This window comes from Glycine soja, chromosome 18, assembly GCF_004193775.1.
Source record: "Glycine soja cultivar W05 chromosome 18, ASM419377v2, whole genome shotgun sequence".
Taxonomy (NCBI): domain Eukaryota; kingdom Viridiplantae; phylum Streptophyta; class Magnoliopsida; order Fabales; family Fabaceae; genus Glycine; species Glycine soja.
In genome coordinates this window covers 28060825-28076434 of record NC_041019.1, presented here as the reverse complement: position 1 = coordinate 28076434, position 15610 = coordinate 28060825, and positions in this window count along the sequence as shown.

The window sequence follows — 15610 nt, the reverse complement described above, 5'->3', positions numbered from 1 at the left end:
ACATGTAGTCCTCTGGAGGTGAGGGCGTGCAGCCCTCTGATGGTGAGGACGTGTAGTCCTCTCAAGGCGAGGACGTGTAGTCCTCTCAACGGTGAGGGTAACTAGTACCCAAGGTGAGGGCGTGTAGCCCTCTCAAGGCGAGGACATGTAGTCCTCTGGAGGTGAGGGCGTGCAGCCCTCTGATGGTGAGGACGTGTAGTCCTCTCAACGGTGAGGGTAACTAGTACCCAAGGTGAGGGCGTGTAGCCCTCTCAAGGCGAGGACATGTAGTCCTCTGAAGGTGAGGGCGTGCAGCCCTCTGTTGGCGAGGACGTGTAGTCCTCTAAAAGTGATAGGTACAAGTACCCAAGGGTCCACCCTTATGAGAAAGCAAGAGATCGACTCATCGAGAGGGCCGGTCATCCCAAATCCACAAGATTTGGACATTAGATGTAGGAAATCTATGCAGTTAACATGATTTTTAGGGATGCAGATGCATGCAACCTTTGTCGTGAAATTTGGGTAAATGCGGACTTTGTATGAAACAATGCAATGTAATGGAAAGTTGTACAATGTTCATGGCATTCTTTCCCTATTTTGTGATTTTGATTTTGATTTGATTTTTTATTTTTTTATTTTTGGAAAACACAGATTGACTGCCCTTTTGAAAAAGGTGATAATTCATGCAACCTCATCCTATCTTTTGCAAATCTCTCCGGGAACTCCCTCAGAGTGTATGTTCTTTTTGATTTAGTCACTTGACCATTTTGGAGTGACGGCAATGGAGTCGTTTTATGTTTAATCAATCCATTGAAATCCTAGGGTTTGTCCCTTTTTTTTTGTTAAAAACATCGATGGGTGAGAACTTTTGATCGGCCCCTATGTTCACTTGAGGCTCATGCACGGTGCCCCTCATTGCCCCAGTGTAAGGCTTTGAGGTACCAATCGTTGTCTTTCGTCATGACCTTGTAGGAGGGAACCTATTGGGTGAGAACTTCTAATCTGCCCCTAGGTTCACTTGAGGCTCATGCACGATGCCCCTCATTGCCCCAGTGTAAGGCTTTGAGGTACCAATCATTGTCTTGTTTTCATAGCCTCGTAGTGAGGAAGAATGAAAGAAGCAGTTGATTCTTGCAAAAAGAATTTTCCAAGGACGAGAAATAGTTGAAGGATTTTTCAGCTGATGGATTAAGTCAAATGACTCCTATGTAGAAGCAAGATGTTTTGATGTCTTGATGATGCTAAAGGATCAAGTGCTTCTAAGTTTTATTCAAGACAAGAATCCAAGAAAGTCAAGATATATGATCAAGTTGATTTCTAGAATCTTTTGGAAGAAGTTTCCAAATTGAAAAAACAAAAGGTTTGACCAAAGAATTCTATCATTTCAAATTGAGATTTGCTCTCCGGTAATCGATTACCAGCAGCTGAAAATGTTTATAACAGTCACTAGAAATTTGAATTCAAAATTTATAATGTGTAATCGATTACACATGGATGGTAATTGATTACCAGCAATTTATTCAAATTTTAAAGCCTGTGATCTATTACACAAGTCTTGTAATCGATTACCAGAGGAGATTTTCAGAAAATAATTTCCAAGAGTCACATCTATTCAAATGGTTTATGAATGGCCATCAAAGGTGACTTGGAAACACGAATTTAAAGAGAGTTTTCATTGCCCACAAAGTTTATCCTCTCAAAAGATTAAGAGTTTTTCTGAACTGAACTGTCTTATCCTCTCAAAAAGATTCCTTGGTCAACCACTTGCATATTCAATAAGGAATTTTGATTGGTCTTCATTGTACAATCTATCCCTTTTAAGAGAGATTTCTTCTTCTCTTCTTCTTACTTCTGAAAAGGGATTAAGAGACTGAGAGTCTCTTATTGTAGAGGATTCTTGAACACAAGGGAAGGGTTGTCCCTGTGTGGTTCAGACTTTGTAAAAGGAGTTTTACAAAGAGAGTGGAAAATCTCAAGTGGGTTTCTTGAGGACTGGACGTAGGCGCGGGAAGTGGCCGAACCAGTATAAATCAAGTTTGCATTCCTCTCTTCCTTTAAACTTCTTTTATTGCTATTTATCTTTTGCTTTAAAGAAGTTTATTTTGATTTGTCTTTTGAGTAATTCATGTTAAGGGTGCATTGTTAATCCAAAAAGAAAGAGTGATAGTTTAATTGGGGAATAGTCTTTGCATCTTAATTCAACCCCCCTTTTTCTTAAGGTAACTGAGGCCATTTGTCCAACATCCTATTCTTGACAACTCGCTTCTCTAAGAAGACAATCTTTCTGGAATGATAAAATGAAGTCACATGAACGTCTATATTTTTACTTGAAAACACAGTCAATCAAATGCCTTTTTATTTTTTTTTATTTTGAAACTTATTTTTTTATTTTGAAACTTATTTGTTTTGAACTTTACTCGTTGTTTTACGGCACCCCCACCAACGTGCAAGACGAGTAATCTCTGATTGAACAGTCTTGGAAGTCAACACTCAGGAGCGCAGGTCGCTTGAGCAAATAGACCAATGGCTTGCACCCACATTCCGATGAAAGTTGAATAAGCAAACATGCGTTTGTGAGAGGATGAGGGACAAGGATGTCCATTTTATCCATATCATTTAGCATTGTAACTGTGGTTTATAATAATGGCATAAACTTGAAAATCCTGATGAGTCATAACAACAGCTTCCAGAATTGCCCCATGTATGGTGTTGCTTGTCAATGTTAGGATTCAACAAGCGATTCTCCTCAAATTTCAGCCAGCCCGTATCAATTAGACTTCACACTTTATGCTTTGGGGTCATACAATGCTCAATGGAATGCCCCGGGGCTCCTCCATGATAAGCACACGTTGCGTTCGAGTCGTATCCTCAGAAAAATGGAGGTTGAGGAACCTTGGTTGGGGTTATGGCTACCATTGAATTATTGAGTGGATATGGGATCAAGTTTAGCATATGACAACGGAATTTGGGGTGAACCCTACAGGCTTTTTGCTGCAAAATTCCTTTTTGTTGGTGTTTTTTGGTTTGTGCTAAAGGTGGTCTTCGTCATTGGAAGTGCGGTAGACAGGCTTTGTGGTTGATTTAGGGATGGCCTTTGTGGATAACTGGGTGGTGGGTAAGGAGGAGGTTTGTTATTGACTGAGTAATGACATTGTTGGGTTTGGTGGGAAACTTGGCCGTATAGGAATGGCAGTCACAGCATGGGTTTCTCCCTCTTTCTCACCCTCTTCATTTGCCCCAGTTTTCTCAGTCGTCCTAGTAGGATGATCAAATTTGCCTCTTTTCGGACCCACATCGATCCTTTCACTGGCGAAGACCAAATCCGCAAAGCTTTGAGGGTGCGTAGCCCACCATCTTTTCATAGTAGAGTATCGATAATGTGTCTACCATCACGATCATCGTCTCCCTTTCCATCATTGGGGGTACCACCTGGGCCGCCAGATCCCTCCACCTTTTGGGCGTGTTCTTTGAAAGATCCGTCCCCCTTTTTGCAAATGTTCTGTAGTTGCATCCTATCCGGAACCATATCAAAATTGTACTGATACTGCCTAACAAAGGCAACCATTAGGTCCTTCCAAGAATGGACTCGGGAAGATTCCAAGTTAGTGTACCAGGTAACAGCTACCCCAGTAAGACTTTCTTGGAAGGAATGTATTAGCAATTCCTCATCTTTTGCGTATTCCCCCATCTTCTGACAATACATCTTTAGATGGTTCTTGGGACAAGTAGTCCCCTTGTACTTGTCAAGGTCCAGCACCTTGAACTTGGGAGGGGTGATGATATTGGGTTCTAGGAACAACTCTTTTAGGTTAGCAAAGGCATAATCTTCACCTCCTTCAATGGCCCTGAGCCTTTCCTCTAGATGATCCAACTTTCCCATTTCTGCCATAGCATGAGGGTTTTTACTCGCTGTGGAATGTGAGGGTTGTGTTTGTGGATGATATTGAGGGCCCTCCAAAGTGTTTTGCAGGGGTATACCACCAACTGCTTGCCCTTCAGCAGCATATCCGAGGCAAGGCTCGAAGTTGGCTAGATCATGGTGGGGAATTTCATGTGTCTCCTCCATGGGTCGAGAGACATGTGCATGATCAGATTGAGGTTGTTGGCTCTCAATGGGTATAGGAGTGGAGTTATTGACATTCTTATTGGGAGTGTACGCCACTTTGGGTGGCGTATAGTTGAGAGGCAAGCCATATGGCGGGAAGGCGTGCTCGTTTTGAATTTGTACATTATGGGGGCTGCCCGTACTTCCCAAATCTTTGCCTACCATATCTGAGGTTGGATGATTCATTTGGTTGATGCCGGATGGGGACATCAGGTTCACCTTAGCAACAACGCGGGTAGCGGCAATTGCAACCGCATTGGCTTCCATTATCTTCTTCACGCTCATCATGGCCTCCATCATTGTGGCCATTTTCTCTTTAATGGCCTCCATGTCGGCCTTCATCTTCTCTTGTATCTCCTCTACTTCACCCATTACTCTAGCTCTAGCACAAGTTCGGTGAGGACGCCGTAAAGCATGTTTTTTTTTTATAACAATGATTAAGTTCATTTTATTTTATTTTATTTTATTTTTCAAGGAAAGAATGCAATGAGCAATGCAACCAATGAAAAGCATGGATGTATGCGAATGATGTACAGTTGAAGATTGCGAATTTTTACGCAGGATATGGGGTTGAATCAATTTAGATTTTCAACATGGTCCATGACATCTTTGTCAAGGTGAAACTGGAAGTAACAAGGACATCAACAATCCTAAATATGTTTGGCAGTAGACGAAGCAGTGATGTGACTCGATTCATCTTTTGCCCCAATTTTGCAAGACGGTTACTTCCATATTTTGACTTGATGAACCTTTTTATAAAAGCATGAGCTTGGTTCAACCCTATAATCCAAGGAATGGCAATTCTGATCGCCAATACTTCAACAACATCTCACAGGGATGAATGACTCGGGCATACTTTAAGCTATGCATGGAAAATGTAATTATGAAATTGAGATGCCCGAAGAAACACCATTTCCTAGTTAACCATGCATTAGGTACCATGTTCAATTATTTTGTTTTGTTGTTGTGAAACGGGTTTATGATCCCAACATGGTTGGCTCATGGTACCGAATATATGCAACCAAGAATGCATCATGAATTTTCATGCTTCCTTTTTTTGTTTTCGTTTTGTAGAGGAAAATGCAAGGCTCATGCATGAGCAAACATGAAAACAAAAGGTATGCAGTTTGTAGAACAAAAAGTATGTTGAACGCATATGCATGATGATGCAATGACTCATGCAAAATGTGAGGCTGGAATATGATAACGGACAAATGCAGGAACGATATGTTCATTATGATGTTATGAAGAGATGCTTATGCGATGCATGATATGAATGCATTTTACGGATACGGGAGCCCGAGAAATTGTTTCCTTCTTGGATACAACGTTTGGGCAGCATGGCACCCAACGCATGTTTTTTAAGAAGGCGACACGGACCCTCCGTCGGTTTGCTAAAGTGAGGGGATCAAAGACGAAACCCACGCATGATGCATATGCGAAAGGCACAACATGGGGATGTACATAGTACGATAATATTCACAAACAAATATAAGCAAAAGGGTATATGATACTTATGCATGGCAGTGTGAAAAATGGCACGCAGCGTGTTTGCTCCGTGCCCCTATTTAAGGGACCTATAAGGGAGAGAGCTAACTAGGCTTTTAGTGATAATCCCCAAGGTAGTCATATCTCTCTTGATGGTTTCTAGAGGTATCATCCTCTTCGAAGAACATAATGCAGCAGTAGGGACTACTAGCAACAATATGTCTTCAAAGAGAAAAACTCTAGATGAGGGTTCACTGCAATCAAGCAAGTCGGAGACCTAGCATGATCACAGATTCACCTCCACTCCTTATGTTCCCACGAACCCGGGTATAGGGCCCTTTTTCAACTCACCGTGTGTGCAAATAGTGTTAGTGTTTGTGTGCATCAAATGAATAAATATTTACCTCATGCATACAAAAAAATGCACTAAAAGCATCAAAGAGTTATATATACAAGAACATAATAAGGGGAAGCCAACAAAGGAGTAAGTCATGGCAAACTTTGCACAAGATTAAATGGCCTAACTCTCTAAAAACAGTCCCCAGTGGAGTCGCCAACTGTCGCAACCTACCCTTCGGCGGGAGGGCGACGCGAGACTCGCGGGATGCATGTTCCACGAAAGGAATACGCGCGGAGTCGCCACCAACGTTTATTTGAGGAAAACGTCGGAAAAACCGGAAAAGACGCGATCTACGAACTTTTAAGTGAAAGGTTCGGGAGTTGTATTTACGCACGGGGAAGGTATTAGCACCCCACACGTCCGCCCCAAGGGACGGCAGCCTTTAATCGAATGTGCAAACATGACTTTGATTTTTACGTTCCTTTTTATGTCCTTATATCCTTTTATACCCTTTTTATATTTTTCCCTTTTTTTTGTGGTCGACAAGGGTGTTTCCCTTTGCTCCTACGTATTCCTCAATTTGCGATGAGGAAATCAGACCTACGTAGTTCTTTCTTATCAAGTGATTCTTTTTTTTACTTTAAGAGGTGATCATTTTAAGGCGTTGGACCTTAAAAATGATCCATTTTTACTTAGTGAGAAAATGAAATGACAAACTTCAAAAGCCTATTTTTATGGACGAGCTTGACTAGGCGAATTGATTTTAGCCTTTTAGTTTCACTTTAGTTATTAATCAATTCGATTAAGAATGAGAAATCCCAAAGAGAAAACGTCCACTTGATTTTCCGCTTTATTTTACTAAAAGATGTCTTTTTGATTATTATATTATTTTTTACCTCTTTTTGATTTCCAACGTGGTTACGGCACGACCGAACGGTCGGAATTTATTTTAACCGAAGTTAATGGATAATACAATTCAAACGTTCGGTGGAAATTTATTTTATTTTTAAGTTAAGCGAGAAATGACTTAAGTAAAATGGCTTAAGCACGTCAACAGGGGGTATAAAAAGTAAACAAAACGAGAATAAAAATGCACGAAACACAATGTGGACCACTACGGGTACATAGAATGAATCGAAAAGCTTGGTTCGAGGTACTTACCCGTTGAAGATCGAAGAACGATGAAGAACGTCGAAGAACGGTTGAAATCTTTGCGAAAATCCTCACGGAAAACGTTACGGAAACGTTTCGGAAGCGCCTCGGCTTAGATTTTCTTCACGGAAACAATTTTTCCAAGCAAATTCGAAAGAGAGAGAAGTGCCTAAGGGGCTGAACCCCTTCCTTCTTGCCTTCCTCCCCTATTTATAGCAAAATAGGGGAGGTGGTTGCCGCCCAGCTCGCCCAGGCGAGCAGGGTTGCTTCCTCCAGAAGCAACCGCCTTCTGGAGGAATATTCCGGAGGGCCCAAGTGGGCCTGGGTGCTATTTGCACCCCCATTTTTACTAAGTACACCCCCCTCTGCTGTTTTTTTGGTGATTCTTTTTCGTAAAGTTACGGAAACTTACGAATTTCGTAACGATACTTGTTTTCTTTCCGTAATGTTACGGAACCTTGCGGATTACATAATCATCCCCTTTTTGACTTACGGAATGTTACGGAACCTCACTTAATTATGCAACGATGCTTCCATTTGATTTCCGGTGTGTCACGGAAACTTACGGATTGTGCATCAATATTTTTTTGGTTTTTCGGCATGTCCTGAAATTTCACAAATTGCCTAATGATGGGTGCCAAGCACCTCACGAGGACCAAAGAATGGTCGCACGTCATCGAGCAAAGGTCCCCGGACGAAATTAGGGTATGACAAGTGGGCACCGTGAACATTACCTTTTTCTTGGCCTTTTCGGCTTCTGGGATATCAAATTTAGCCTACATTAAATATTCATCAGGTCAATTTTAGTGCATGTAAACATTTTTTTGAAAATAAACATAATGTTTCAATACATCAAACTGTTAACTTGACTTACCAAAATGTCCCCCCATGCCATGTCCTTAAGAGTTTCTGGCACATTTTTCCAATTGTTGTGGACAATCAGGATCTTTTCTTGAGCTACGGCCCCTAAAAAACTGTGGAACTTTTGCTTCTCTGAGTCTGATGCTCTTCCAGTTGCAGGATCCACAGTAACTGTTGGTCTAGGCTGATCTAAACTTCTTAAAGTCAGCCTTCTAAGATGTGTGCTTTGTCTTGTCTTCTTAGGTTGTGGCTCCATATTACCATCTGACTGCGGAGGGGACCTTGGCGGTGTCACCATCACGCTATCCAAATGAAACAAATTTTGATTAATTTGGTAGGATTAAAAATAGCATGTACGCAACACAAAATAAATATGAATGTTACATATAACTCAATAACAAATAAAATAATAGTGTAACATTACATTGATACAACGCGATTAAGGAGCAATGTTCTCCCATAAACCTTCAGCATGATCATGACGAATCACATGTACGCCATCCACCTCTGCTTGTTCACATATTGAAGGCATTTTTGTGCAAAAACGAGGAGTCTCACAAATGTCAAGGGATGCATCATGAATTTGTTCCCTAACACCAATTGGCCTTCCTTGTAGAACCACTAATAATCTACAATCATTTGGATCTTGGATGTAAAACACTTGCCTAGTGTCGCAACCTACCCTTCGGAGGGAGGGCGACGTGAGGGCTCACGGGTGCGTCTTCCAAGGGAGGAAAACGCACGTAGTCGCCACCAACGTTTATTCGAGGAAAATGTCAGAAAAACCGGAAAAGGTGTGGTCTACGATTTTTAAGTGTGAAAGGTTCGGGAGTTGTATTTACGCACGGGGAAGGTATTAGCACCCCACGCATCCGTCACAAGGGACGACAACCTTTAATCAAGTGTGCAAACATGACTTCAACTTGTTTTATTTTTCCTTTTACGTTTTTATGTCTTTTTATGCCTTTTTGTATTTTTGATCTTTTTGTGGTCGACAAGGGTGTTTCCCTTACTCCTACGTATTCCTCAATTGTGACAAGGAAATCAGACCTACGTAGTTCTTTGAGAACTAAACATTGGTTAAGTTGTTTTTATCCTTTTTTGCAAGATATATTTTTGATTGAATAAAAGGTCATTTAAGGCGTTGGACCATTCAATGATCTTTTGATTCTTTTGGAAGGAGAGAAAACACGAAGGCATTGGACCATTAATGATCTCTTGGTTTTTTTGAAAGAGGTGACAAAGCTATGTGTTGTTTTTAGGCTTTTAAAAATCCACATTTAACCAATAAAAGCGGAAAATACCATTTGAAGGCGTTGGACCTTAAAAATGGTTTTTTAGGTGATGACAAAAGCTTGATTTATGAATTGATTTTAGCCTTAGTTTCACTTTGGTTATTAGTCAATTCGACCAAGAAAGAAAATCCCAAAGAAAAACGTCCGATTGATTTTTTTATATTATTTTATTAAAAGATATTTTTTTATTATTATATTATTATTTTGCCTCTTTTTGGTTTTAAACGTGGATACGGCGTGAAAGATCGGTCGGATTTTATTCTAACAGAATTTAAAAGATGTTACAATTCAAATGATCGGTGGAAATTTATTTTATTTTTGATTAGGCAAGAAAATGACTTAAATAAATGACTAAAGCACATCAAAAGGGGGTACAGAAAGTAAATGAAATAAAAATAAAAGCACGCGAAACAAGTGGGGACCACTAAGGGTACATAGAATGAATTGAATGGTTGGATTTCGGGAACTTACCAGTTGAAGACCGAAGAATGACGAAGAACGAACGAAGAACGATGAAGAACGCTGGAAAATCTTCGCGAAATTGCCCACGGACACGTCTCGGAAGCGTTACGGAAGCGCCTCGGCTTGGATTTTCTTCACGGAAACAATTTTTCTCACTAATTTTAAGTGATTCTCAGATACCAGCAGGGTTGAACATTTTTGTTCTGCACTCCTCCCCCTATTTATAGGGGGAAAAAGGGAGGTGGTTGCTGCCCAGCTCGCCCAGGCGAGCTGGGTTGCTTCTACCAAAAGGCACCGCCTTTTGTTGGAACATCCTGGAAGGCCCAAGTGGGCCTGATTGCTATTTGTACACCCCTGTTTACTAAATACACCCCCTATGCCCTTTTTTGCTGATTCTTTTTCCGTAACGTTACGGAACTTTACGAATTACGTAACGATACTTGTTTTCTTTCCATAATGTCACGAAACCTTACGGATTATGCAATCGTCCCCTCTTTGGCTTCCGGAATGTTACAGAACTTTACGGATTGCGCATTAACACTTCCTTTCAACTCCCGACATGTCGCAGAACTTTACGGATTGCCTAACGATGGGTGTCAAGTACCTCGAAGTGGTCAAGCTAGGGTCGCATCCCAACAAACATATGGTCCCCGGATGAAATTAGGGTATGACAGTTGCCCCTCTTTACTTGTCTTTTATTGGAGATAAAAGGGAAGTAAAGATAAGACACTAATTTCGTTCGAGCAGAACACCATTCGGCCGGTCAATATCCCCGCCAGCGGCACCTGCAAAAATTTTGAAAATGATCAGCACCGAACGACCAACATCATCCTGATACTGCTGAATTCGTTCCTCTCGGTCGACGAAAGGCGCGGATGACCATAATTTGTCTCCGCATGTCATTAGGCTCACTGCCTCTAGATGACAAAAGGCGCAGAATGACCATAATTTGTCTCTGCGTGCCATCGAACAAGATCATCTCTGGATGGCGAAACGGTGCGCAGAATGACCATAATTTATCTCCGCATGTCATCGGGCTCACCGCCTCTGGATGACAAAAGGCGCAGAATGACCATAATTTGTCTCTGCGTGCCATCGGACACGATCATCTCTGGATGGAGAAAAGGTGTGCGGAATGACCATAATTTGTCTCTGCATGTCATCGGGCTCGCCGCCTCTGGATGACAAAAGGCGCAGAATGACCATAATTTGTCTCTGCGTGCCATCGGACACGATCATCTCCGGATGGTGAAAAGGTGCGGAATGACCATAATTTGTCTCTGCATGTCATCGGGCTCGCCGCCTCTGGATGACAAAAGACGCAGAATGACCATAATTTTTCTTTGCGTGCCATCAGACACGATCGTCTTCGGATGGCGAAAAGGTGTGCGGAATGACCATAATTTGTCTCCGCATGTCATCGGGCTTGCCGCCTCTGGATGACAAAAGGCGCAGAATGACCATAATTTGTCTCTACGTGCCATCGGACACGATCGTGTTTGGATGGCGAAAAGGTGTGCAGAATGACCATAATTTGTCTCTGCATGTCATCGGGCTCACCGCCTCTGGATGACAAAAGGCATAAAATGACCATAATTTGTCTCTGCGTGCCATCGGACACGATCGTGTTTGGATGGCGAAAAGGTGTGCGGAATGACCATAATTTGTCTCCGCATGTCATCGGGCTTGCCACCTTTGGATGACAAAACACATAGAATGACCATAATTTGTCTCTGCGTGCCATCGGACACGATCGTGTCTGGATGGTGAAAAGGTATGCGGAATGACCATAATTTGTCTCCGCATGTCACATGACCTCAGGGTCAGTATGACAGAGATTGTGGGGCGGCCGACAAAAGTGAGGCTCTTGCTCCTACGTATCCTCAATGAGGAACTCAGACCTACGTAGTTCTGGATAACTTGTGAGACTAAAATAGCCTTGGTGTTTTCTTCACTAAAATGTGAACATGCTTTAGTAAAGAGACAAAACTTCCAACTGATCAGAGCAACATATGTTTTTTGGATGAAAAACAATATGTCTATCGGGGAAGGAGAGTATGCTGATGAAATTTTCTCATAACCATAAATGTGATTTTGGACGTTAGCATTTCGCTTCTAAATGACCATTTAGAGGAAACACTGGGTTCAACAAAAATAGAAGAAAATCACTAAAAGTGTATCAACCTCACACAGGTAAGTGTTTTATTCTAATTCCGAACCATGGATATGTCATGACTTGATTTCGCAAATCATTTCCTATCAAATCAAAGATTACATGCGTGATCATGGATCAATAGGACTTTTTCTTGGGAATGGGTTCTTTTGGTGGGAATTTTGGCTTTGAGTGTTCCTGGCCTTTTTCTTTTCTGGTTTTGTTTAGTGTGAGGTGAACAAGCCACCGACACACAGGATTTTGGTTGGCAATCAAAGGGAGATGACCACTTTAGGTCGTGATTTCCTTTCTTTTTTGTTTACTTGGTGACAATTCTGTATTGTTCAGATATTGTCTGGTCCAAAGACCTTTCTGCATATTTCTTCTGTTTTCTTCCAATCTTTGATCGGGAATTTTCTTTCTTTTTTGCTTTCTTCCATTCTTTGATTGGGAATTTTCTCTTTTTGTTTTCTCCTGCTCTTTTGATTGGGAATTTCCTTTCTTTTTTTGCTTTCTTCTGAGGGCGAGGATTGACATTCTCACCCTGGGTCAAGGTTTATGGTAAGTTGGGATTTTGGCTCAAGGCTTGTAGAATGGCTAGACATGATATATGTCAGGGTGTTGGTTTAACCAACAGTTCGGGGAAAAGGGGATGTCCCACATTATTTCCATGATACACATGCAATAATGATAATTTGGAAATTTTATGCAAAACTAGTCATGCATGCACCCATGTGGACACTCAAGTGTCAAGTTTTTATGGTCATGTGATGCTAGGGCTCATGATTCATTTCCTCTATTTAAGTCAACCCAATGCTTCCAAAACATGTTCTTTTATCAATTTGTGCATTCATCCGAGTCTATTTTGGGTGTTCGGGAAAATTTTCACAGCATTCACTCTTCAGGTGTATTCACATTTTTTTCAAAAACTGGTTATGATCAGTGAATTTTTTCAAAGAAAAGCTGGAAGTTGTCTCTTTTCAAAAGCATGTTGGTTTTTTTTAGCTAGACAACTTATTATTATTTCTCTTTTTTCTTTCTTTTTCTTTTTCTTCTATTATCATTTGTTCATTTCCTCCCCCCTTTTTTTCTTTTTCTCTCTAAAAAGGTCGTGCGGACGGGGGCGCACACTACCTACTTTCGTCTAACCGCAAGGTAAACGAAAAAACACACGGAATGGTAAGTCGCTAAAAACGGTGACGAAATAACTGAGAGCCATAACGCCATATTCTAATAGAAACGAAAAATAATAACAACAATGTTAGTAACCATATAGACAATAACAGAAAACAGTAACGTCAATAGCAAACTAACAGAAAACAGTAATGTTAATAACAAAAGTGCGGTGACCTCGGTCACGTGGCTCTGCTTCCTCCCAAGAAACCGAGCAAGTCAGTCATTTCTTCATCCATACGAGCCTCCTCTGCCTCATTGGGGGATCCTGTGGGCTCCTCCCCTTCCTGGGCCTCGGGCCAGTCTCCGGGCCATGCGACCTTAGTCCCAAACTGCTCTGGAGTAGGGCATGCAAAAGGAGCGAAACCCTGCCCCTGCTGACTGAGGCTGAACCGGTAGAGACACTCATGTATCTGCACCTACCCTCGGTGGTTGGCCGCCTGCTGGCGAACCAAGTGCTGTAGATAACGCTCCATGCCTAGTGACCCAGCAGGATCGGCCTGATGAGGTGGTGGCGGTGGGTCTGCGGCCTGATGTGCATCACTCTGCGCCTGCCTAGGCGTGCAGTACTTCTCGATGAAGGCCCGGGTGATCGGCGGTCGGATCACCTTACTGGGGGTGACGGGAACCCCGAATGACTAGCAGAGGCCCGTGATCAACGTTGGAAACCCCAGGGCCCTATTAGACTTATCCGAGTCCAAGGGGTGCCTGGTGGGTGGCATACCTATAAACAAATAGATGGCGTCAGTAATCACCTGGGCCACGTGGACGCTCATCAGTGTCAGGATGGCATACACCAACTGGCAGTTAGGCAGAGGGAGATCAGAGTTATGATCGCTAGGCAAGACATTGCTGAGCAGCAGTGTCATCCACGTCTGGGTCAAAGTGGTCGTGCTGGTGCGCATGATCCACACCCGCCTCCCTGCAGCGGTCCGGGCGGAATCCTGCCCCGGTGTGCATAACAGCTGGGCAATGGCCTCCTCGTCGAACCCGTCAGCCCTGTTCCTCCTCTGTCTGAACTCACACTGTTGGCCTTCCTCCAAAACTAGTGGGTCACCCAGGAACTGACTGAGGGCATCTGCATCAAAGGGAATCCACTGACCCTTCACCCATGAACGCATGTCTCGCACTCCCTCCTCTGTGGGCCAAGCATTAGCATAGAACTCCAGGACTATCTCTGGGTCAAGCTTAGCCATGGGAGTCACCAGCGACGTCCAATGTGTGCGAGCTATCTCCTCCTAAAAGTCCGTATACTCATCCTCCCTGAGCTGGATGCGCCTCTCTCTGTGGAACGACCATCCTTTGATGGCCTCGAAGCGCTGATGGTGCTCGACGCTCCAGAAACGGTGACTATCAAACTCGGGGGTGGCACTGGACCCTTCCGCTGCGGCGTCTCTTCTAGACCTCTTCGTGGAAAGCTTTTTCGGAGCCATTTCTTGTATGGAGTGACCAAAAACACTAAGAAGGGAAGCAGAAGCGCAAAAATGGTGGCCTAGGGGTGAAAATCTGCAAATCCCGTGGGTGTTTGCATTTTTTGAATGGGGGGGGGGAGTTTTGGGTGGAGAGAAACTCCCCTTTCCTCGTTTTTATGTTTCCAGGTGCAGGGGTGCTCGCCTAGGCGAGCTAACCATGTATTTTTTTTTTGGGAAGGCACAAGTATGCGCTCTCTACGGGTCGGCGTTCGCTTACTCGAACCCCCTTAGGGTAGATTAGGCATCCGACATTTACTTTAAAGACACAACAGTAACAATTACTAGGAATTTAAAGGATACTAGGCTGCCTCCCAGCTGTGCTTTCCACTTGTCCAGAGCTGGGCATGGGACGATGATCTATCGGTCGTGATCCTAGCCTCTACTTGCGTCCGTCCCTAAGTACCTGAAAGCAGGAAACGACATTGCGCAGCAAACTGTGGCCGCATTACCGTTTACCTTGATTGGTCTCTGCCTCTGGATCCGGCCCGACATTTGACCATTGCCTAAGACAATTCTGCTCCTGTCATAAGATAACAAAATATGCATGTGTATGCGTATGCATGAGCATTTTCAAATGCAATAATCCTTTTAGTGAAAGCTGGTCAGGTTCAGTTTTAATTAAGCGCTTGGGGCACCCCATGGACTGAGCGAAAAGGCTCAGGTTATCGAATCCTACACATGGTTTAAAGCACAAAGTGAGGACTGAAACCTCAATCCCATGTTCTCTTCTTTTAAAAGACTGTGATGAGAAAGTTACAGCGGACAGAAATCCCTGGGGGAAACCAAGAAGGACACACAAAAATAAAAGAACATGCAACGACTTCCTCAATTGCCCCAGATCCTAAGCGTAGTACCGCTTGACAACATCGGAGTTTACGGGTGAAGGTAGCTCCTCGCCATCCATGTTGGTGAGCACCAGGGCTCCTCCGGAGAAAGCCCTTTTTACAACGAAAGGCCCTTCGTAGTTCGGGGCCCACTTCCCTCTGTTGTCTTTCAGGGCTTGGGAGACTTTCTTCAACACCAATTCCCCTTCACTAAACCGGTGCGTAAGTACCTTCTTGTCAAAAGCGTTCTTCACTCGTTTCTGATGTAAACGCCCATGACTCATGGCAGCCAAACGCTTGCCTTCTA